This window comes from Oryzias melastigma, linkage group LG8 (genome assembly GCF_002922805.2).
Source record: "Oryzias melastigma strain HK-1 linkage group LG8, ASM292280v2, whole genome shotgun sequence".
NCBI lineage: Eukaryota > Metazoa > Chordata > Actinopteri > Beloniformes > Adrianichthyidae > Oryzias > Oryzias melastigma.
In genome coordinates, this window is record NC_050519.1 from 510923 (window position 1) to 536210 (window position 25288).

The window sequence follows — 25288 nt, forward strand, 5'->3', positions numbered from 1 at the left end:
GGTATGTCCCGACCAGGGATGTCCCGACCAGGGATGTCCCGACCAGGGATGTCCCGACCAGGTATGTCCCGACCAGGTATGTCCCGACCAGGGATGTCCCGACCAGGTTTCTACTTTTGAAACACATTTTAAAAACTAGAAAACTTGCATTAGCTGTGATAATGTTAGTGTGAATGTTTTTTGCTGAAAGTTGTCGCTGAAAATGGTGACATAATTTACTTTAATTGCTAAAGGGATTTGCTGAAAATGCAAAAGCTATTTGTAAAATGTTCAATTTACTAAAACACTGGACATGTTGTTAAAGAACTATGAAAGAGCGCTGAAGTTAACCGAAATTTGTAGTAAAATTTGCAGTAAAATTGCTTAAAAATCCCTAATACATGCCAATTTAGCAATCATATTTGGTGTGTTGCTTATGAGCTAAACTCCAAATTAGCTCAGAAAACCTCAGGAGCTGCCAAATTAGCCAAAAAAGCTAGCTTGTTACTTAAATACTATCTGCATTTCAAGTTCTTTATGTACTTTTGGAGTTGAGCTAATATGTGATTATGCCTGTTTTGTTTTCTTTGACAGAGAAAAAAAGTTAAGAACATTTACTACTGTAGAAATAAATGAACTGTTTTTGTTAGCTTCCTGCTAGAACTGCTGCAAAAAATGTGACCCGTTCATGACTTGAAGACTTCTAGAATATTCATCTGGAATAAAAAGCCTGAAATAAAATAATAACAATACAACACTTGAATTTATTTCCAGCTATGAAAAGAAAAAATGATTTATGTTTTTACTTTATTTGGTCATTTTGAAGCTGAAGTGGTTTGTTGCTTATTTGCGACAACAGGCATTAAGAGGTTAAATATCCAATATTGATCGGGAAACAACATCCAGTTTCAATCGAGTCATCAATTATGTAATCGGGATCTTTTGATCACGAGGACATCCTAGAAATGAGTGATTGTGGTTTGTTTGGGACAGAATTCGACAACACCACGTCTATCGTGCATCAGAATGGAATGTAAAGTCTGGAACCAGATTCACACGACTTCATCAAAACGTTTCCTTCTAAGGAGATACAGTAGGATCAGGTCCAGTCTGAACACCGTGTGCTAAAAGACCGTTCAAGAAGACAGATTTTCCCGTTGCTGGGCTTCCCCTCCGTCGTGAGCAGAACTCCGATGTGGGTCGGGTCAGCAGATGGCAAACAGGAAGCTGCTCACGCCGCTGTTCTGTTTGGGAGTCTGTCAGGGATCCAGCCGTGACACATGGAAAACAAGCCTCTCTAATGGGAGGAAATCTGTCCTCTGCATCTGGATCCAAACCTGCCGTGGGGGGGGCAGGTCCCGGCATCTCTAGTTAGGAGCGCCGGCATCAGCGGGACGAGTGGCGGTGACGTGGCCGCGCGCTCCGGCTCTGGATGTGGCAGCTGACAGGATGGAAACAGATTGGCCCGGCCGCTCTGCAGCTCTCCATCACATCTCAGCAGAGCGGGGGGGCGGGAGGCCTAAGGGTCAGCGCTGCCATCGCCTGCAGCCGTGCGCCCCCGGGCGCAGCCATTACTGTTAGCTAATTGGAGTTTTCCTCGGGGTCAGTCCGGCCATCTGCTGAAGGACCCTCACTCAAACACCCCCGCGGTGGTTTTAACGGGGTGTCACTGCGGCTGCCACTCTGTTCCCTCTCCTCAGCTTTAAACTCCCCCATGAACATTTTTTTAAATGTTCCCTGTAGTGTTTAATGATGATTTTGAAGTTTTTAACCAAAACCCAACAACCTAAATGTCTTAAAAAGCCATTTTTCATGTTGATCTGAAGCTTCTGTTTCCAAAATCTCCTCTGAGGGGGCGTGGCTTAGTAGCTCCGCCCCCCGTCTGATTATGATCACTTCGTGGTTGTGTCTAAAATCACTTCCTAACCCCTAACTACTAAAAAGAACTATATAGAGTGCTGGAATTTAAAGGCAATTCGGACACGATGCTCGCTACTTTTCTTTTGTTGATGTCAAAATCAAATAAATACAAACATTTCACCACATTTATCTATGACTCACTGTGTTCTGATGGTGAAAATGTGGATGGTTTATTTAAAATTTATATTTAAACACGTAGTTTTTTTTTTAAATGTTTTCACCGCAATGCATTATGGTCTATATTTACTATAATCTAGTGAGCATTGATGCACGCAAAAACTAGCGTGCATCAAAACATCCATCAATCTGGGTAATGTCCAGCCGTATGGTTCTGATCCGAGGAAGTGAAGATCTTCATGGACAGAACTTCCTCCAAAATCCTGATTCTTTCTCCTTCCAGTTCACCAAAGACTCTTTTAGCTCATTCTCCAATGTTTATTGACTGTGATCAATACATTCAATCATTGGTTTCTCAGAGTTCTTGATAAAATAATCAAAGCTAACATCAAAATGCTCTTTCATTGATTTACAATCCTTTCCAACTGCGGTCAAATGAGCCGCCGTTCACATTTCCGTGGTCACATCAAGAAGCTCCGTGGAGTCTGGTGGAGATTTTCCAGCGTTCTCAGTCCTGCTACCGTAAGTATTGGATGAAACTCACACCAAAAATCCAGTGATGCTGATTTGACCACAGAAATGTGAACGGCGGCTCATTTGACTGCAGTCAATGTGAAGATACCATCTTCTCTTCTCCAGAACCTGAACTAGACACTAGGAACAGATGAGGGTTTAGTGCATGTGCAGCAGAGCTGTTGATGGAAAGAAGATCATTCATTCAAACAGAGTCTGTCCAAGACAGTTTGATTGATTTAAAAGGAGAAATACTCTGATTACATCTGTTCTCTTTCATAATGACACACAGACATGATAAAAACTCTAAACACAGAGGGACTTTAAGGACATGGACATGGGGGGTGGTTAATAGGAACGGTCCGTGTCTCCTCTGAGCTCCATTCATCACCTCACATGCTAATATCTTTAAAGGTCAGAGCGAGTCATAAAGAAAAACGCGTCCCGGCTAAACTTTTTCTGCCTGTTTAATCACCAGATCCGGAGTGTCTCGGTCGACGGACGCGGCAAACGGAATCAGCTGACTCTGGATGCTGGAGGGAAAAAAATAACACAGCAGAGGCGTGATTTACCAGCTGAAAAGCTGCACAAAGAGGAGCGTAAACGGCGGGTGAAGCAGGAAGAAAAGGTTGCAGGAAATAAAAAGGCAGGCGGAGGAGCTAAAGAGTGCGACTGTCTGACAAGTGTCACAGTCGCGCTTCGATCCAGCCTTCCTCCTGCGCTAATGACTGTCAACACGACAAGCCGCCGTCTGAAGGGGAGAAAATTACTCGCTGAAAAGCAATTGACTGACCCCCATCATTTCTCAGGGAACCACTGACCTGTGAATATTTCATTACGGGGAAAGTCGTGAGCCCCATAGAAATGGAGGGGGGGATGTTGATCTGTCGAGCCGTGCTGTCCCCCCCCACACCACCACCACCATAGAGAGGAACTCCCCCGCCGGACCGCCAACCGAAAGAAAGAGCAACGCCACAAAAAGCTGATTCTGGGTGCCATTCTTTTACCCCACAGAAACATTGGAGGCTCCTCCCACAGAGACATTGGAGGCCCCTCCCACAGAAACATTGGAGGCCCCTCCCACAGAAACATTGGAGGCCCCTCCCACAGAGACATTGGAGGCCCCTCCCACAGAGACATTGGAGGCCCCTCCCACAGAGACATTGGAGGCCCCTCCCACAGAAACATTGGAGGCCTCAGCATCAGCAGGAAGAAAACGAGAAAGATGAAAGAAAATCAATCCCCGGCAAGCCTGATTGATCGCTGGAGTTTTGGACAATTTCATCAGGAGTCTCCACTAACCAGAGACGACACCACCCATACTGGGGGGGGGACGTGGCGCGGAGACTGATACCCGCATTAGAGGCATCAGGTTGGATAAACGCAGGCCGTCAATACGGCGGACCCGCGTGCCCCCGCCGTGCCCCAACAGCCCACACTTTACTTTCCAAACTTCAGCCGGACAGAATAATTGAGTCAATTAGGATCTGGGTAATCCATGGAAGGGATCTTCAAAAGAAAAATATACAGTCAAGGTTTGGGTTGGGTCTTAAGGATATAAATAAAAAGAGCGGGGAGATTGTCTGTGTTTATCCAACGATGGAGGGAAAGAGCGGGAGGATTAGATCTGATCTCATCCAGGAACCTGACGTTACATGTTAAGTTGGTCTCCTGACTGCTTTAGTCAAAACTTTAATTCACCGTTTTCATCTGGAAAAGCTTCTTTATGAGCTCTCTGAGACGGGAAAGTATCTGCAGCAGAGAGTTGACTCAGAGGCAGACCAGCGTCTGGGCGTCCTGACTTTCCTCCCTTCAACAAGCGCGTCATGAACCCGTGCAAGCCCGGTTCCACGCTCCCCCCCATGCGTGTCGAGCCAATGGGGGGAGGAAATGGCCAACGAGGGGGGAGGCGCTGAGGGAATTCTGCTGAGGGAGCAGATCGTGCAGGAAAGCATGAAATACTACATTACTGAGAGAAAAGGACAAGAGCAGCCACCGGGGCCCGATGGCGTTTGGGATGCGGGGGGGTGGGGGTAATCAGCGCTGACCCGGCCCGGATGACCCATCCGAGTGCATCGGGCAAAAAGACCGTTTCTGGAGTCGCGTTTTTGTGAAACCTTTAATGAGGAAGAGGATTCCTGGGATGACGGCAGAGAAACAATCATCGCCGTCGCAGCGACGCTGCAACCTGCAGCCAAAGCTGAGAGATTCACAGAATACTGGATCCAAAAAATACAACCTTTATTTTCCTTTTTAAAACTAAATCTTAAGATTTTTTTTTCTGTTTAAGAAAACATGTTTTTTAGTTAGTAGAATTCTTGGTAAGATCATTTTTCTTACAACATTTGCAGATTTTTTTTGCTTCTTTAAAGAAAATGTTTTGAATCTGATGAAGGTTTTGAGTTTTAGTAATAGTCGACATATCACCGGTTATTTTCTTTATCAGCTATAAAGCATTAACTGTGATAATTTTAGTGTGAATGTTATAAGCTGAATTTGGCCGCTGAAGATGCTGAAGTTAATAGCCAGCTGAAATATTCGCTAAATGTGAAATTAGCCTAAAAAACTGAAAAAGCCGAAGTTAGCCAAAACAGTTAGCATGCAGCTGAATCATTAGCTAAACTCCAAATTAGCCTAATCTTTAATAAATACCAAAATAGTCCAAAAAGCCAGAAGAATTCCATTATAACATTCAACTTTACTACACTCTGACTCCATAGAATATAAACGACTAATCATCTATTTAATCAACATCAACTATTTTAATAGTTGATTAGTCATCGATTAATCGTGGCGCTCTCGACTGTAACAATGATTCCAAAGTTTGGAAAACGGTTTCAGAGGTGAGAGCATTATGCTACAGAACGTATTCTCATCTGGAGAAAGGGAAACAGGAAGTGGATCATTTGTTTTCCTGTTCTGGTCAGCACTGAAATGTGTTGATCCACACTGCAGTGGTGTTTAAGGTGGAATGTTTTCCAACATGCTACTCAATAAAAGTGGGTCGAAACAGCGTAAATGTCAGTGTGGGAGTCTGGGCCGCTGTATTGGATTTTACATTTCTCCCAACAACACGGGTCAGCGCAGTCACGGCTCCAGTTTACAGCCTCATTTCCTGCTAGCTGCAGGGAGAAGTTCAGCGGCGGGATGGGAGTGGAGCGCCAGAGAGCAGGTGTGCCGTTCCTGCGAGCGCCGCATCCGCTGCGCAGCGCTGCTGCTGCTGCTGAGGGGAGGGGGAAGGAGGTTAAATCTGCCCGGCCTCCAGCTTGTTAGACTGGCACTCCTCCAGCGGAGAGCTGGAGTGTCTCACTGATGCGCGGCGCCAGCGCGGCGGTGACACTTCACATGGATCTCATCCATGTATCGCTGGCTGAGCATCACTCGCTGCAGCTCGGGGGCGTCTCATCCAACTCCAGCCCTTTGTTGGCTCCCCAGAGTGGGCCTGTGTGCTCTGACAGCAGCACAGGTAAACCACACAAAGGTGTGTGTGTGAGGAGCCTCTCCTCCCACCTCCTGAGGAGCTGGCAGCTGATGGAGACCCGCTTTGACTGTTTAAACAGGCTGCTGCTGGGGGGTGGGGGGTCAGGGACCGGACTCCCATCCTCTGTTTTACATCATCGCACGTCTGCAGAGCAGCTGATGGACACGAGAACTCTGACCGCCCCTCATCCCAGGTTGTGGGCGGAGCTTCCATCTACGCTCCAAAAGGCTAATGCTATGGTCACACATACTGAAGGCATCGGTAGAATCCTCAAGATTCTTTGAGGCTGTTGGTGTGTTCGTGAACGTAGACGTCATTTACCCTCAGGCTGGCGGTACTTTATATGGAGACATTTACACATCGTCCAATCAGAGCTGCTGATCAGCCCTGTGACCATCCAGCTGATGGTCATAACGGCGTCCTCCCTGCCCGTCACTGGACTGCCACCGTGTCCAGGCGCCAACTGACCGATATCAACGCTTAGAAAAAATCCTCTAGTGTTGGTAGAACGTTTCCAAGAACCTCTGGGGTCTGTAAAAATAGGATCAGCTGCTCGGCCCGCCAGATCGGAACGGCGGCGTGTGACTAGTGATGACATCACTCTACGGTTTACAGACAAGAAAGTCCGTTGGTTCGGATCGAGTCCTGAAGATTTCATTTGCTCTATGCAGACTGGGATCTACCGGAGATCTCCGTTTTGGTCCAAACCTTCTAAACAAAACCATGTGACTAAAAATCTCTTCAATCTTTGGCCAGCAGTTATGGGGGCGGGTCAAAACAAAAAGAGGAAGATGAGGTGCTTCAGTTTTTAATATATTAATTTTGAGCGTCTGTATCAGCGTTCAACACGTTTTACTGCTGCTCTGGTACGGTGGAGAAACGCTGCAAGACAGATACGGGCAAGATGGCGGGAAAAAGGTTCGATGAGACGTGTTTATGACAGATAGATTGTCAGGAAAAAAGTGAGAATCCATGTGGATCGCGTTAAAAGCTGTTTAATGAACTCAAATTCATCCGACCACAAGAGTTCTGTTAAGGAACTTTGATGGAGTTCTCATGATGACATCACAGCAGCTCCGCACATTGTTTTAAAACATTAATTAAAAATACATACATCGGCGATGAACCAAACTCGCTACTCGCTAGCGCCCTCTTCAGTACACGCTTTTCTCCTCCCAGCCGGATTTCTCTCTGTTAAGATGATTATTCCTCTCAATCGGTTTATTTTGTTGGTTTATTTTGTTTCGTGATTCTTTGAGTTGACCTCCTCAGTTCTTCAGTCAGGAGGAGTTCATGCATGTGTGTCCCGTCTCATGATGGTTGGTCCAATGGCTCCGATTTTTGGTCCAAAGGTCTGGACCAATCGTCATCAAGCCCCCGCACCGATCTGGCACCGCTAAATAAATAAACTTGCATTTCAGTCGCCGTCTGGCTGCATTGTGGGATATGTGAACGTTATATAATCGGAAACTCGGGCTGATCTGGAAGTGACCTCTGACCCCACAGTTCTAATGAGCTGGAATCCGGTTCTACATGCAGACGAGCCAGGGAGGGGTCCCGCCTAAACTCTTGACCCTTCCTCCTCCTCCTCGTCCTCGTCCCATTGGTCTTTCCTGATCTCATTCACCCACTTACCCATTTTGAAACAATGAAATGGTCACAATGACTTCTCGGAGCGGATTCAATAGGTGCTTGAAGAAAAGCCGACCTGCTGGGATTGGCTTAAATGATGAAGACTATTGTGCTCTGAAAGAATCAATTGGTGCTTTTCAGCGTTATTCGATTCTGTTCACAAAGGGACTTGGGAGGCAATCTTAAAATGGAAATGCCACTTTGCTGCGAGTGGTTGGGGAAGGGGAGGGGCGCGGGGGGAGGGGGGGGGCAGAGCTCTCCCGCCAACGCTACACCTTTCAATCTGGCTGCGTCTCGCAGAAGAGTCGCAACAAAACTGCAGCAAAGTTGCTTCCAACCAAATAATTACAGTGACGGGGAGGGGGGCGCACCCTCCCTTACCTCACACCCACCACGCAGAAGCCCCTCGGCAGCTGAAATTTTAATTTGGTCTCTGTTTACATCTTCTCGGAGCGCGGTCCTTTAAATGGCCGATATTAGAGTCATTTAAAACTCTTGGAGGCTGACTGGGGAGCACGCACCCCCCCCCAAGCAGAAAAGCAGCTTTATCTGCTTTCAAGCTGCAGAAGTTCAGGTGAGGCCCGGCAGGTATTCTGTTTCACGTGGTTGCATGAGATTAACAGTGTGATATCCTGAAAACAACAGCATCTTGTTATCTAATAAAGACAGAGCTCCCAACCGCCACGATGGGAGGAAAACACCGGGGGAGGCCTTCTCCTTCCGCATCTTTTCTGCATCTCAAATCAAAGAAATAAAGAAAAAAGGAGGCGCAGCAGGTAAAAACAACGCAGCTGAGGAGCAGCGACGCATGAAAAGACTGAAGAAAGCGAGCGCCGAAGGCCAGCTCTGCCTCCTCTGCTCAGCTCCAGCAGGATGTCGCTTATCTCCCTGACTGGCAAAGTGCGGTTGAGGCTCCGGTCAGCATCTTTAACCGCTATCTGTCACTCTACCTGCTTCCATTTCACTCACACCCCCTCCCCAGCTGCTCTGGGACCGGCTTAGTTTCAACCTGGCTGCGGTCGGGAGCTAACAGGATGAGCTAGACGGGGAGTTGTGTGGAGTCTGCAGGAGGTTGTTAGAGGCCGGCCCACGGGGCCGCTCAGTCTCCTCCCCCCGGCATGAGGGAAGAGGCGGCGTGCCGCATGGATAATGAAGGCGCCTGGCGTCCCGTGCAGCTGACAAGTGACGGAGCGCACGTCCGCGTATGGAAATGATGCAGGGAAGCCTCACTCTGCTCTGACAGCTGATGCCGTATAATCAGCCGCAACTTTCACCGAGCCTCCGTCACGTGAAACTTCCAAATCTCAGCGGAGCAGCCGAGAACAATTAAATAACTAGATATATAGCATTACCTGCGATAATGCTAGTGCGAATGCTGAAAGCTGAATGTGGTGCCGAAGATGCTAGTGCTGATAGCTAATAACACTGAAGCTGACAGCTTGCTGAAATATTAGCTAAACTCCAAAATAGCCTCAAAACTGGAAAAGTGGCTAATTTTGCCAAAACAGCTAGCATAATGCTAAAATATTAGCTAAACTCAAAATCAGCCTAAAGAACTGGAAACATGTCTAAATTAGCCGAAAACAGCTAGCATGTTGCTAAAATATTTTAAAGGAATTTCCCATTCATTTCCTATGCAGCATATTTTGCTCAATATTTCAAAAACGATACAGTTTATGAATACCAACAGTAATCGCAGTAATGTCCTGAACACGCTGAGCGTTTTGAAACCGAGATTCCTGAAATCGCTGAAAGTGCGATTGAGTTTTTACGTGATGAAAAACATACGGAAGCAGCAGTAGAATCTCTGTAGTTTGAATGCTTTGAAGCATTCACACAATTAAGGGAGTTTTTCTCCTGTAATTTGATTGAATCTCCGGGAGACTTCCTGTCAGGCGGTGCGGAGCAGAATGGAGACAGACAGACGCAGAAACACCTTTCATCTGCAGCAAAGACAACCATGTCACAATTGTTGCCTCCTCACATTTCCTGATCAAAGCGCCGCAGCTCAGTTCCAACACGCCAAATCACTTCCATACTTCACTTTTGACTGTTGGACTGCGCGTCGCTGCAATCGATACCACTTTTTGATTTGAAAAACTGCAGCTTCCCAGAAATCCCAGGAAGCAGGTGACATATAAAGTGTCCGACCTGTAACTCACAGATGAACGGCGGCTAAAACGCCAGCGGGGATAAATCTGCAGCCGATTCAAGGATTCAGACGCCCGAGATCACGTCGAGCTTCTGGAGGTTTCACCGTGTTTGTAAGGAGAGCAGTAATTAGCTCAGGTAAGACGCCACGCTCCGCGGCGCTCCTGTCAGTGTTTGCTTTCTCCCAAACTTTGAAGCAATCATTTCCTCGTCACAAAGACGGCTGACGCCACACAATCCACGTCCTGCCGGACGAGAACACGATGAATAACTCATGAATCACCGTGATTGAAAACGCGTCACTGTTGCATTAATTACGGAGCTCTTCCTGCTGGTTTGGTATGAAGTGGTTTTAGTGCCACCGTATTGCCAGCAAAAGTCAAAGTTTCACATCAAAATGTTCTGAATTGATAAGTGATAAGAATAAAAGTTCATTATTTGTATAATAAAAACATTCATATTTGCTCTCAAAGACTCAAAGACTTTTTTTTGCTTTCAAAAAATTATTTTGAGTTTGAAAACTTAGATTTCGCTTAAAGAAATATTGAAAAAACAAACCTTTTCTGATGCGTTGTGCCTCATCTCGTTTTCGCCCTATCTTTGATTTTGCCTTGACATGTTTCTGTTTTGTATAATGTTTGTTCCAGCCTGATGATTGGTCTAGATTCTATCCAATCAAATTAGTCGCTACCGTGGCTAAAATGTTGAACAGATTCTTTTACCATCAATTATTTTTATCAATTCATTTCATTTCTTTTCAGTCTGAGTTCTGCTCAAAGAGAAACGTTCCAAATGGTTGAAGACTGTAGAATTCTGACTGAACAGCTCAGATAGAAAGTCTAAATTCCTCCTCGGCCCACAAGCACCGTCAATGTGAGGCACAGACACCTGATTGGATAGAATTTAGACCAATCAGCAGTCTGTTTGGTGTGGCACAAACATAACTCTGACAAAAACATTTTGAACAAAAAATCAAAGATAGGGTGAAATTGAGGACAACACATCTGAAACCTTTTGTGTTGCAAATGCAAACATAGTTTTTGAAAGCAAAAATGTAAAAAAAAGTTTGCAAATGTAAAAAACATTTTTTGAAAGCAAATGTTATGTATTTTCCTTTGTAAATAATGATGTTTTATGCTCAACACTTTAATTTTAAACATTTTGATCTCAGATCTGAACTTTTTGCTTTGGCACAAAAATCCCTTCATAGTTTGGCAGCTTTAGAAAAGCTGGATGCATGTGAAGCTGGGGGTCCAGGTGGACAGAGAAACCGGCCACTTCCTGTACACGGCGAGGTGGTGGGCGGCGTTCGTGCAAACGGTGGCGTGCCTCTTCCCCGTGTGACATATGGAGGGGGATGCTAAATGCTTTGTGTAGATTCAGTGAACGCTCTTAAATATTTTATTCCACACCACCTGTTTCAGAGGAGAGCACCTGGGTAGTGTGACCACAATCTCCCATGTTTTACCACACAGCCAAAAATAGATTCAAAGCAGCAGAAAAAGTCTCCGAAATAAAGTAAATTCCCATCGGAAGCTGCGATTCGCACGGCGTCTTTGGAAAAGGACAAAGAGTAGATTATCTTTGGAGTGAGCATCTTTCACGAGGAGCTCCTGCAGGAACAGACAGATTGGAAAAAGGACATTTGTGTCAACAAAGTGCGCGTCAGCTCCAGTCGAGCTTTTGTAAAACGGCCTCAATGCTAATCGACACATGAATGAGGCGGGATTATTAAGGACGCGAATGCCGCCGCCCTCGGGTCCCGGAATAGCCGGCAGCTCCGTCTTTGTCAACGCAGCGCCGGCAGCCTCCGCCGCTCGCGCTTGTGCAAACGCCACAACAAAACACTTGTTTTTAGAGGGAAGAGCCCCAATCTGATTCAACTTCAGAGGATTAGTGCAACAATGGGGGGGGGGCTCGTGCACTCCCACGTGCACGGTGACATGCCGGAGCAGCTTCTGCCCAAGCGGGAATGAACTGCTCCAGAAAGGCCAAGGCCTTGGCAAGGTAATTAACCGAGGGCGCTTGTTTCACATGGCAGAGTCCATTAAGTGCCATGTCACCCTGATGTCAGGGTAAAGGTAGCGCACGCACACACACACTCACACGCTTCTTTTTTTCCAAATTGGGCCAAGAATGTCCGAGGTGAGGAGATGGAGAAGTGAGGAAAATGAAGCCGAGAAGTGGCTGCAGCTTCTCCAACTGATCCCTCCCTAATCAGCACCCTCTCCCCTCTCCAGCCCCGCCATCGATCGGCAGCCCTGCCACCCCGCCGCTCTGATGAAAAGGCAGGGGGAGAAGTGGATGTGATACCCCTCCGCATACCCTCTAATTGCCCTGCCTGTGTTACCACCACCCAGCTCTCCCGGTGAAGCAGAAACCGACGGAGCAACCATTCTGCTGGCAAAGCTGGAAACCGGGGGGCTCTCCGCCCATTAGGCATGGATGACCACACCAGATGCTCGCCGAGGTGGGGCGGCGGAACGAGTGGGAGGGGCCGAATTAGCAGAGGGACGGTAAAATGCAACGGTGAACAAAAGTTCACAAGTTTGAAGAGACGTCCCCCCGTGAAGAGACTTCCACACAACCAAACTGCGGTTTATCTCCCACTCCACAGACGAGCTGCAGGAGAGCAGAGAGTCACTCAGGGACTCCAACCGCCAGGAGGCGGGGCCGCCGATCGAAAAGGCGAAGGTGCTCCACAGCACCGCGCAGCGGCGAGCGCGCACGCCGCTCCCCTGATTGCTTTTAAAAAACGAGCGTGTTCGGAGCAGGATGACGGATGAACGCCCCGCCGGCCGCCGCCCAGAGCAGCGCCGCAATTAAAGCAGCCGAGGCCGGGACGAGGCTAAAACCGGAGAAGGCGCCGCAGAGATCCGGGCGGCTGGAACCGGCGCTGTGCTGATTTGTGCTGCGACTGTCCTCGACAATAGGGCCATGTATTTTTAATCAATGTCAAAGTGATGAAGTGCGTGTTTGCCACAAAAAAATCCCCTGACAAACACAAATAGAGAAAGAGGAACTCCCCGCGGGCCATGCGCAAACAGAGATATAGAACACTGCACCTTATAGAAGAGCATGGCAGCCAAACTCACTGAGAGGCCTCATTTGCAATGCAATTAAGATTTTTAATAACAATAAATACTGCTCAGATAAGTGGTCGGCCGGCCGATAATTAGAAATTGGCGGATGGCGGCCATCCCTCAAGACAGACACATGCTGACGTTACTGCAGGTTATCTGGTATTGGGAATCATTCCTGAAGCATAAACAAGCCGGGGAGATAGGCTGGCTGCCCTCCAACCGCCTGTCTCCTCAATTTTACAGGCCTCTTTTCCCCTTTCAGCCAATTCAGCCCCAAATATCGATCAGCGGGGAGAGGGGGGAGGGGGAGGGAGAAATTGAAAGAAAGAGACGGCAGGAAAAAAACGGAGAGAAAGAACGAGGGGGAGGAGGGGGCGGAAATGGAGGCCAGCGAGGTGAGCTGTGTGGGCAAGTTCAGAAAGTTTTGGGGTGGTGGGGGGGGACAACAAAAACAGAGGTGTGAAGGCTCAATCAACCCCCCGTCCTAGTTGTGGCGCCACAGTCAGATCATTAACCCAAAGAACCCCGACCTTAGAGGAGAGCTCCACGATCCAAGATATCGATATTGGAATCAGTCTAAAGTTGGTATCGGATCCATACCGACACACAGACATCGATGTGTCCACTCTAGTTTAAACTATTCTATACCAGCATACAGGACCCAGCTGAGTCGCTCTCTCAACACTACTCGTTTCTTTGGGTTTGTTGACTGTTTCGCATTCACGTTTTCATTTTTTTATATCATTTTGAGAAATGTTATTTTGATAATTAGTTGAAAATATTGTCCTAACTCTGTTTTTATGATTTTCAAGAAATTTAAAAACGTAAAACTTACAAAAAAATCAATAAAAAAAACAACGGAGATTTTAAGGTTCGTGTCAGATCCTCCGCATTTACAAAAAATATCAATATTTGTATTGATATCATGAAATCGATTCCACTATTGATATCATCAATATCAATATTTGTACCGAATGTTCCCGATATCGATACAAATATTGATTATCACTGATATCGATGTTGGTATTGATATCACCAATATTAATTTCGCTTTGCAGCAATTACAAACGATTGAGATTTTAAGGTTCATGTCAGATCATCCGCATTTACAAAAAATATCTATATTGGTATCGATTTCAGTGATATTGATACCAATATCGCTATCTTTATTGATATCGGTAATATCAACCGCCTGTCTCCTCAATTTTACAGGCATCTTTTCCCCATATCGGTGAAATCAATACCAATATCGATACTGGTTTCAATATCGATACTCATCAATATTCGTATCGATAACTGCGATATCATTACGAACATTGATATTACCGTTATCAATATCTGCTTGGATATCACCGTTATACATATTGGTATCGATATCGCCTATATATCGACAGTATCGGATCAATACTGACCCACAGATATCCATATTTCCACCCTTGTTTGAAACCCAGCTGAGTCGCTGTCTCACGATTACTTTGGTTTCGACTGTTTTACATTCACCTCTCCACTTTTTATTTAATTTCAAAAAAGGTTTTATTTTAATAATGAATCGAAAATATTGATAAAATTCTGTTTTTATGATGATCAAGTAATTTAATATATAGGGTAACTTACAAAATTAATTAAAATTGATTAAAAACAATTGAGATTTTAAGGTTCATGTCAGATCCTCCACATGTACAAAAAATATCGATATCGATTAAATTGACCGGTGTAGCATTGATACCCAGCCCTACCACGATACATTTAAAGACGGCCGTCTCGTAGTTTATTAGGCTCCTCCCACCACATCTTGACTGACCAAAAAAAGCCCTAAATTGTCTCCTCCAGGAGGAAGTGGGCGGAGCCAGCCACTATTTGCTTCTTTTGGTTGTTGACTGTTTTGAATTCACTTCTCCACTTTTTATTTAATTTCAAGAAGTTTTTTTTTTAATAAACTGTTTTCACTTTCATTGTACATATTGTCCTAATTTTATTTTTATGTTTATCAAGTAATTTAAGAAGGAAAACTTACAAAACATAATTTGAGGCAAAAACTATTGAGATTTGTAGGTTCATGTCAGATCCTTCGCATTTGCAAAAATATCGATGCCATTGACCGATAATGGATCGATATCCAGCCCTACCACAATCCTTTTAAAGATGGCCGCCTCGCAATTCACTAGGCTCCTCCCACCACATCTTGACTGCCTTATCTACCTCTCAAAAAAAGCCCCAGATTGTGTCCGGCAGCAGGAAGTGGGCGGAGCCAGCCCTACATAGCTTTACCCACCATAAAATATTCATCTGCTAAGTGGTACGGCGTTTTGCCTGTGAGAGGTTCATGCATTGTTTAGGCAGCGGTGCAGGGAGGGAGGGGGACCGGATGGTGGAAGAGGAAGTGCGTGGTAATGGGGCCAAACCCCAGTGCTGATTCATCTGAGGGGGCGGGGCTTCACCGACCAGCTATCACCTAAAAAAAGAGTGTAGCGTTTGTGCTTCCTGGCTCACATAGAAGCAAAAGCAGGGGTCCAAACCGGCGCCGAAGCCAGAGGTTGTCAACAGGGTAAATGATCTGCACTCCTCCCTCCCCAGGTGTACTGCAACCGCCCCCCCCAGCCTTCCACATTCACAACAACGGTGTCGAATATTGCCGGGGCCAGCAGCGGTTGCCACCTCCCCGGCAAACATAACCCAATCTTTAACCTCTTTACAGTGGCCATGATATACTTTGCAGGCGGGGGCGGGGGCTGTATCCATTATGAATGAGACCCATATTACTCCAGGCATTAGCAATGTATGAGCTGGGCTTTAGAAACGCCGGGTCCGGGCTTTTTCCGCCTGCCTCCGCGCCCCCCCTGCTCTCCACGTGCCGGGAGAGCTCGTCTGGCCGCGCCGCGCCTGTCCGATCGGCGGCAAAAGCCCTCTACTGATCCGGGCTCGTGACCCGGGCGCCTCTCCACTCGGCGCTGTCGCTCTGTCAGTCTGATCTCAGCGCCTCCCTTCATTTTCTTACAGAATCTGATTTCTCAGCTGAAACTTTAATGAAACGCGAGCAGGAAGACGGGATCTGGCGGCGTGCTGCTCCTCCCTTCCCCAGAATTCAATCCATTTTTCATACGGCCCTGAATCGACTTAATATTGTTTGTAACATGCAAATGGAAGAGGGGGAAGATTTGAGACCACAGCAGAGTGTCAGAAGATGATCAGGAAGAATGCACGACTCAATTTCATCAGGCACAATTCCTTTCTCTCTGGATATAGCGAACAAATCAATGAGGGCAGAGCCTGCGAGGAGGGATTGTGATGACTTGTGCACCTTTACTGCTTACTTATAGACTTTTGGCAGCGCAGAGTTAGTTGGGAAGATGGTGCAGAATGTTCCAAGCAGAGCCTGGAGCTTCTCTGCGCTGCAGCCCTCGTTTCCAGCTCTTTTTTTGCATTCCCCACTGTGGGACAACAAGATTACAAAAGCCCCCGGGGAGAAGCCAGCTCCCGGCAGGCGCCACCGTCTCCTGCTGGTTGCCTGAAAAAGAGCGCTTCCCTCTCGAGCTTAAGCATGGGTTAGCCCGATAAAGATTTTTTGAAAAACTCAACAAAAAAAAAAGGATGTGCGCAATCCATTAACCTCTAGTGTGCTCTTGCATCACATTACTAGACAACTGCAATGTAATTACCGGCTAACAGAGGCCGGCCGGTGTGGATGCATGTGGTTTGGAATCCCATTAAAAGGCCCAAAATGTACAGAATGTTATTACGTAGAAGGTAATATACCAGCGCTTGTCCCATGTTGTCCCCATGTAAAATGGAAATGAACATAGCTGCAGCGGCGCTTCAGCCACAACAAATAGCAGAGGACAGGAAGGAGTGCGGCGAGCAGCCGAGCGGCAAGAGGCCTGGACACGGCCTATTATGACAGGAAGCTCCACTCATCAGCCATTCAGGGCGCTGTAAGAGGAGACATAAATCAATGGCGTGCCAATTATGACACCACACTGAGCTGCGTGAGTGCAGGGAATTAGCTGCACAAATCTCAGTATCAGGTTCAGTTAGATGGGCTGCTCTGCACTGGGGGAGGGGGGGGGGGTAAACTGAAATGCGATGAAACTCATTTCACTTGATGGGATGTATCGGTGGAGAGCGCTCTTTGTTCTCCTCGGGAGCGCGGCGAGCGCGCAGACGTGGAAGGCGTCTGCAGGAGCGCCGGCGCGCTCCTCCAGTTTCACCTCCGACCGTCATTAACCACGTACGTGCCGAGTTCAATCACGGCCCGGACACGACTCCCCGACACCGCCGAGCAACCGGGCTTCATCCCAGAACTTGGATTCTGATTAAATGGAAACAGAACAGCCCATTAAAGTCATTAACATACATGTGGAGCGCGCATGGGGGATGTGCACCAACAGTAGCGCATACATTATAAGAGAAGATCTGCAGATAGGACTTGAAAGAGCATATCTTGCAAAAGCTTCTATATATTATTTATCACTCAGACATCAAAAAGGAGACTTTGTAATGACCCTTTTTAATTCATATGCAAAGGTAATGCAGAGTCTGAAAATGGAAATCCACCCAAAAGCACAGCACCAGCGGCTGCAGCTCCACCGGCCCGGCATCGCACGGATCCCCATTTCACAGCTGCCAGTAGCTTTAATTTAATGTCACACTGGATCTGCTGCTGCTCTATCTCACAGGCTATCGCACAGCGCACGCACTTCTGCTTAATTTCCACGATTAGGATGTGCCTCTTATCCCGCCCGAGCAAAAAAAGAAGGCCAACAAAAGAGAACATGTGAGTCATGAGAAGAAAACTCCCATAAAATGTTAACGGAAGTATTAAAGGTCTATTCAACGTCTAAAAGTCCCACTCTGTGATCCTCCCATTGTGAGGACACCGTTTTTAGGCAAACAATCTAAAAACTAAGAGGTAGTTCAGTCATCCCGCTCTGGGTTGTGGGCGGGACCATAAGTGTCCCCGCCTCTTTTTACGATCTTTTTTTTCATCTGCTCCTGATTAACAATGATTCAAATAAAGAAATAATAAACTTAAAATGCAATGATGCGAAACTCCGCCCCCTTTCTGCTCATCCATGCAACTGCAGAGGCTTCAGTTGGTTGCAGTTTGTAACTTTGGCCACTGCGTGTCACTATTTCCCAGTAAAGGAGATAAGCTAAATAAAAATCTAGGATGTTTCTAGTCAAAAATCTAAAAACATATCGTTGTCTAGGACATAGCTTCTGCAGAGCGGTAGGGGTTCAGCAGAAATTCACCTCTAAGTTGTGGGCGGGACTGTAAGTGTGAAGCAACCCCGCCCCCTTTTACAACCTTTTTCCAACAGCATTCTTTCGTCTGCTCCTCATTCCCAACGATTTGAAGAAAGAAATACTCAACTTAAAATGCATTGATGAGAAATGGCGCCCTCTTTCTGCTCGTCCATGTAACTGCAGGGGCTTCAGTTGGTTGCAGTTTGTACATTTCGCCACCGGGTGTCACTAATTCCCCAGTAAAGGGCATTAGCTAAATAAAAATCATTACATTTCTGTCATTGATTAACGAAAGAGGGACACATTTTCCCGTTCATTTGACACGAAAACAGTTCAGAAAAACAACTTTTTCGTGCCGTTTTCATGTCAACTAAAAATGTAGCAGATGTAGATGAAACTACTACGAGAGAAACAAAACGCTAGAACATTAGCATAAGGAATTTTCGATCGACAGAGATGTATCCTGTGTGACTAGAGTCGACACCATGACTGTATCAGAAAACTGGAATGAGTGAGTGTGACATCATCCAGAAAATAACTTAATCCAAGAGAAAAGTCAACTCAGTCACTATTTTTTTTATGTTGGAGCCAGACGTCGTCAGTAAGCATTGATTGGTCCAAGTCAGTTTCTATGGCAACCGCTCTAACCAATCAGGAGTAGGCTTGTTAGATGGCCACACCCCTACCACTTAAGGCCGTCATGATGTATGCCTTTATTTACAACAGGAAGAGGAACAGGTCAGAACTTGGAACTCCAGTTTTATTACTTTCCAACAACAACAAAAAAACATAATCCGTTATTCTGAGAGTGAAAAATACAAAGTTTCTGAATTGTATATTTACTACACTCCACTATACTTATAAAGATTATGAATCAGCAATCTTGGATGTCGCAAATATTTGTACTCAAATTTTGAGAGTGGACTGCGAACAAACCGAGTCCTCAGATACTCGTGAAAACACTTGATAGGAGGTAACCTGAAGTCAAACGCTTTCAACATGGGGACCAGCAGGCTCCACCCACTTTTATTGAGGCATCTGATTGGTCAGTTTATAACTTGAACTACAGAAAAAAAACAAAGATAGTAAAAAAGTATCAGATCAAGAATGTTTATTCTGACCAATAGAAGGACTGAGTAACATCTTATTTATCTATTGGAGTCTATACTTTGGGTTCTTCCTGACACCAGGGGGGCGGGGCCACTCAACTCCCATACACAGTCAATGGTCGCCCCCTACGGGTTTGTCACTCGCGCTCCCAGCTGATTCTAGTTTTGTCGACTGATAAATCCCAAAAGTTTGAATGAGCGTCGACCTTGATGAAATGAAGGAACGTAATTTATCAATTATGAGAGCAATGGGGTGATGTGAGGGGAAAACGTCGCTGACAGAATTATTCTTCATCTGGTCTTCGGCTCAGTCGGCTCTGCCGCACCTCCGAAATGTTCTGGGCTCGGAACAGTTTTCATCTTGCAGTAATGATTTTTTTTTTATTACCACTGCATGTTTTGTTGCTCATAAAACCCCCTCCCCTCTGTACCATTCTCAGCTGTTTACCAAGTATAATTCAAAAGGAAAAAAAAATAATAAAGAAAGGAATTCAGAGGAGCCGGTTTGACCGGCCTAATCTGTGTGTGGGCGCCTCGGCGTGCACAGCGAGGATGGCTTTTCATGACACGAACATCAAATCCCCGGAGAATACAGCTGCCACGATGAGATGTGTTTTTATGGGGATTTAAGCTCTGGAAGAGAGATTTGAGTATTACCTATTGTCAAAAATGTGCAGTGTTAGGAGAGCTGCAGCAGCCGAGGGAGGGGGGCATTAAACAGGCCTGTTAATGTTTTACACAGTGCTGTTGATGCTCCTGCAGACCTGTAAAGTCCTGACAGTAACTCTTCACGTCGAGTGGGTTCTTTCAGCCCCCCAATCCTCCGGTGCCGGCCCGCTTCTCTAACCTGGAGCGTCCGGAGCTGGAGACCTTTCCTGCACAGAGCGCCCGCTCATGTGTGAACGGCCCTGGAGCTCCAAGGCAGCATTTTACAGCCTGTTTAACAGTAACTTCAGAAACCCCCGCCCCCCCACGACCCATTTTCCCCCCACAAAGAGATCCTCAGACATCCGGCTGATCGCCCCGGAACGTGATGTTGATTAAAAAGTCAGCAGCTTTTCTTGTTTTCCTTTCTTGTGGATCTGTGGGAGAACAAACAGCTCGATAGGCTGCGTGTGAAAATCTGCAGGCCCGACCGGGGACCTGTGGGGCCTGGGGGGGCGGGGGTCCAGCATTTGGAATCCAATAAAGTGCTTTCTTCCAGGGCCGGGGCCGACGTGAGGCTAATCTTTGATCTGAACTGGAAGCGGAGGGCCCTGCCGCCCCTTTATTTATGGGAGCTTCAAAGGTTTGGCTGATCACACTCGTGCGTCTTATCTAGTCCACGAGAAACAGCCACAACAACGAAAAAAGTGACTTTGTGAGCCGCGCTGAGATCCAGGAGAGGAAGGTGGGGATAAAGGCATTTGGGGAGATTAGAACGATGGAAGCGGCGCTGTCTCCGACCCAGACAATCGTCTCCTTGCTCTCATACGGAGGAAGAACCGCCGCCGGTGTCAAGTCGGCGCCAAACCCCTTGGCACTAAATGGCCGCCAAAACTCTCCAACAAGCATATATTAAACTCCACGCGCGCAATGAACGCTCCAGGCGCAGAGGACGATTTCCACGCTCGCTCCTCTAGTCTTACACTCATGGGAGTTTGTTTTACGCTTCTGTGATCTCTCCTGCTCGTCCGTAAAAGTATTCTTAGGTCCCTAAAACTAGTTCAATAGCGTAAGAATACTCCCACAAATGCACAGAAGAGGTTTGACGAACGCGGAGAAGAGGTTTATCGAACGCATAAAAGAGGTTTATCGAACGCGGAGAAGAGGTTTATCGAACGCGTAGAAGAGGTTTATCGAACGCGTAGATGAGGTTTATGAAACGCGTAGAAGAGGTTTATCGAACGCGTAGAAGAGGTTTATCGAACGCGTAGAAGAGGTTTATCAAACGCGTAGAAGAGGTTTATCGAACGCGTAGAAGAGGTTTATCAAACGTGTAGAAGAGGTTTATCGAACGCATAAAAGAGGTTTATGGAACGCGTAGAAGAGGTTTATGGAACGCGTAGAAGAGGTTTATGGAACGCGTAGAAGAGGTTTATCAAACGCGTAGAAGAGGTTTATCGAACGCGTAGAAGAGGTTTATCGAACGCGTAGAAGAGGTTTATCGAACGCGTAGAAGAGGTTTATCGAACGCATAAAAGAGGTTTGACGAACGCGGAGAAGAGGTTTATCGAACGCGTAAAAGAGGTTTATCAAACGCGTAGAAGAGGTTTGTCGAACGCGTAAAAGAGGTTTGACGAACTCGGAGAAGAGGTTTATCGAACGAGGAGAAGTTTCGTGAACGCGTAGAAGTAGAGGAGTGGGCGTGGAGACTGTTCGTGGAACATTTATTGCGTGCGAGGAGTTTGATATTCGTTCGTGGGAGTTTTGGCAGAAATTTTATGCTATACACCCCCTCCTTCCCTCCCTCTCCCTCCCTCCTATCGCCACCTCCACATCACATCAGAAATGTGACTGGCCTCAAACTGCTGACTTGCTCACAGTCCATTGAGTTTCCTCTCCTTATCAAATTACAGCCACCTCAATAACCCACTCGCTGCGGCACGCCGGAAGAAATGAGGTTTTCTCCACCGCCCGCCCCTGGCACTGCGCTCACCCCCCCTTATAGTTTTCCTTCAAAACACCAGACAGAATGGGGAGGGGAGGGGGGGTGTATCAGAGGCCTCCTCCGACAACAGCGAGGACTACCACCAGGAGGAAATGACACGCTCTCATCACCTGTTCTACACCTGTGATGAGGGAGCTTCGGGGAGCCTGGGAAATGGACCCCGCAAGGTCATCTGTCTCATTTTGGCGCTGTTATTACAAAGTCAGAATGAAAAGCTTCATTCTGGGGTCAGCCGGCTGACGGGTGATGGATGTCATTTAACCTTCCTAACGTCTGGTTACCGGCTTAGACACCGAGCCAAATGCAGCTAAAGCACGTGTCAAAGTCAAGGCCCGGGGGCCGGATCCGGCCCTCTGGGTAATTCTATCCGGCCCTCCAGATCATTTCATTTTATTGTTATTTTATTGCCTAATACTATCTTGTACTTAATTCTAAAATGTATAATTTTGACAAAATATGTTTTTATGGAGAGTAAAATATTGTAAGTTATTTAAGGTTTAAGTTGATTTATTCTGAAATAATATTCCTGCATTTTTATTATTCATAATTATGTTAAAAAGTTACAGTTTTAAAGCTTTAAAAATCGTCATTCTGCTAGCTTTTTGGACTATTTTGGAGTTTAGCTAATATTTCAGCTACATTAGCTGTTTTGGCTAATTGAGACTTTGAACCCTTACGCTCTCCTAGGTTTGTTTACATTAAAAGTGGGGTCATCTGGACCCCAAAGAGAGCGGAAGGGTTAAAAATTTTTTAGGCTGTTTTGGAGTTAAGCTAATGCTACATGCTAGTTATTTTTAGCAAATTTAAGCCAATTTAAAGTTTAGCTATTTTTTTCAGCTACATGCTAGCTGTTACGCCTAACCTAAGTTTTTTCCTGTTTAGTTTTTAAGGCTAATTTGGCATTGAGCTAATATTTTAGCTGGTTATCAGCTTCAGGGTTTTCAGCTATTAGCTTCAACAATGTTTTGTTATCAGATTCAGCATCTTCAGCGGTCAAATTCAGCTTCCAGCATTCACACTAGCATTATGACAGGTAATGTTATATATCTAGTTCATAATTATGTAAAAAAGTTACAGTTTTACAGTTTTAAATTGTAGTTTTAGTGTTCAATAAATGTTTATCCTGTTTGGTCCATGACCTAAGGTGTTTTTTGGATTTTGGCCGACTATGCGATTGAGTTTGACACCCCTGGGCTAAAGGATAACCCCCCCCCACACACACACACACACACACACACACACTTGATTTATTCTCAACTTCAGCAGCGTTGATGTTTTTATTTAATTTAATTTATTTATTTCTTTAAGGTCATAATTGCTGCGCCGTTAATGCATGCAAATGAGGGCTGGGGATAAATTTACGGGACCCCCCCCCCCTTCCACACACACACCCCCATTCACGACCACGCACACACGTTTCTGCAATGTGAATTAACATCAATATTTATCTTAGTTCTATTATCCAATTCTTACCTCATTCACATGCTAATTGCTACAATTACCATTAAATAAGGGCCGCGGTTCAGAGGAAATAACCTGCTGCAGAGCACTCGGATGGCTGACGCGTCACCTGTGTGCACAAACACACACACACGCCCCCGCAGACAGCAGGGAGGGGAGAAGAAACACCTTAACGTCTGCCTGCCTGCCGATGCTTTTCTTTTTCAAGTCTCAAAACACCTGACAAAAGCGGCGCCACGAGCAGGGGCGTATTTTTGGAAGCCTCTGCTGTCAGAAGCATCCCGCCCGCTCCTCTCAAACAGCAAAAATAACTCATCTGAAGGGGCCGGGGGGGTCGAGAGTGATCGGATGGAGCCCGGAGAGGGTTAACATGAAAGCCCAGCCGAGCGCCGGGCCCAGTTACTCGCACGGCCGCCGCGCTCTGCCTTCACCTGCTTTATTGGAGGCGACGCCGGCGTGTCAGTGACAGCCAATGTCCAAGTTGAGTGCGAGTAGATTAGATTAAGTCCCCTGTGAAAGAGGCTTGTCTGCTTCCATTGTGCATCCTGTCTAGTTAAAGAGGCGCAGGTATGCGGCGGCAATAAGCAGGTGTGCTGACATCCAGGTCGTGTTGGGAATACCGCCGCTGATTGGAGAGCCTGCAGAGAATTCCACAAACACAAACATACCACTGCTGAACAACTCCTGAGCCCCCCAGTGACTGCTCCACATCAACGGAGTGAATCCTCAGAGCTGGGGGGCAGGCCCCGCCCCCTAAAGCCGTGGTACTCTCTGTTGTAAAGCCACATGGCGGCAGACGGCGTGGAGGTGGCGCTGCTCCACAGCAGAGCCTGCTAACTCAGTTAGAAACTTCTTTAGTGTTTTAGCTCATCAGACCAGCCTGGAACTCCAGGTCCTGTCAAGACCGCAGCAGAGAGCCGCCGCACAAATCAAACAATACATTTATTTGGCGCCGGGTTTTATGAGTCCGGCTTTGCCGCCACTTTCCCGTTAATTCATTTTGACGCTTGAGTCAATCTGAGCGGGAAGAAGAAAACGCAAGAAATCAGGAAGTCAGCACAACGCAGCGGCTCTGCTGCAAACTCAGACCAAACCAAATGTGAGTTCCCCTGGAAACATCATGTACATTTATTTGAGGGGGGGTCTAAACTATTGACAGACTGCTGCCGTTGCAGAGCATCTTCATGTTTCATAAAGCAGAGAACGCAGCTCTGCTGTCGCTCAACTTTAACGATATTTACTCAGAAGAGACGGAAAGGTAGGAATACTTTCCAGGAAAATTCTGCTTTTGATTTACTTATTCATTCTCTCGTGAACTTTATGGTATTTTTCTGATGGACAATTAAGCCTAAAATATCATTTCAGTGGTTTTCTTTATTCAGATCGCTGTGAATCAGGAGCAGCGATTAAATAAGATGGTTTTTGTACGGTGGCCCTGAAGTACAAATCACAACAACAACATTGTAAACACTGAAAAAAGAACATTACAACTTGAAAATGAAATCACAATTCCAACCAAATGAAACACAATAAATAGGAAACATTTCGGAAAACAAACAATAACTAGAAAAGTCGCATTAGCCGTGTTAATGTTGATGAAAGTAGTCGCTGAAGATGAAGAAACCTTTCGCTGAAAATGGTGACACAACTACTATAGTTGCTCAGAGGAACTAGCCGAAAATGTAAAAGCTATTTGAAAAATGTTAAATTTGCTGAAAAACTGGAAATTTTTAAGAGAATTCTATTGGAACTACAATAGAGCTTTAAGATGACGTCACGGCAGCAGCCGTAGCGTGTCGCGTAACGAGACTCAGAAAAGAGATTTTTAATGTTAAAATAAACGTTCTAACAAGTAAACGGTTGGACCAATATTTTCACTTTGGCTAACATGATAATCTAATGCTCTACATTTGTCTGCGGATCACCGATCGCCTCATTTCTAAGGTGT

At 46.1% G+C, this 25288-nt stretch overlaps 1 protein-coding gene across 2 annotated transcripts in view; it reads right to left on the reverse strand.

Annotated features, from left to right (window-relative positions):
• Positions 1-25288, reverse strand: part of rbfox3a (RNA binding fox-1 homolog 3a) — a gene marked incomplete in the record, with an annotated part of 614011 nt that overhangs the window by 55304 nt on the left and 533419 nt on the right.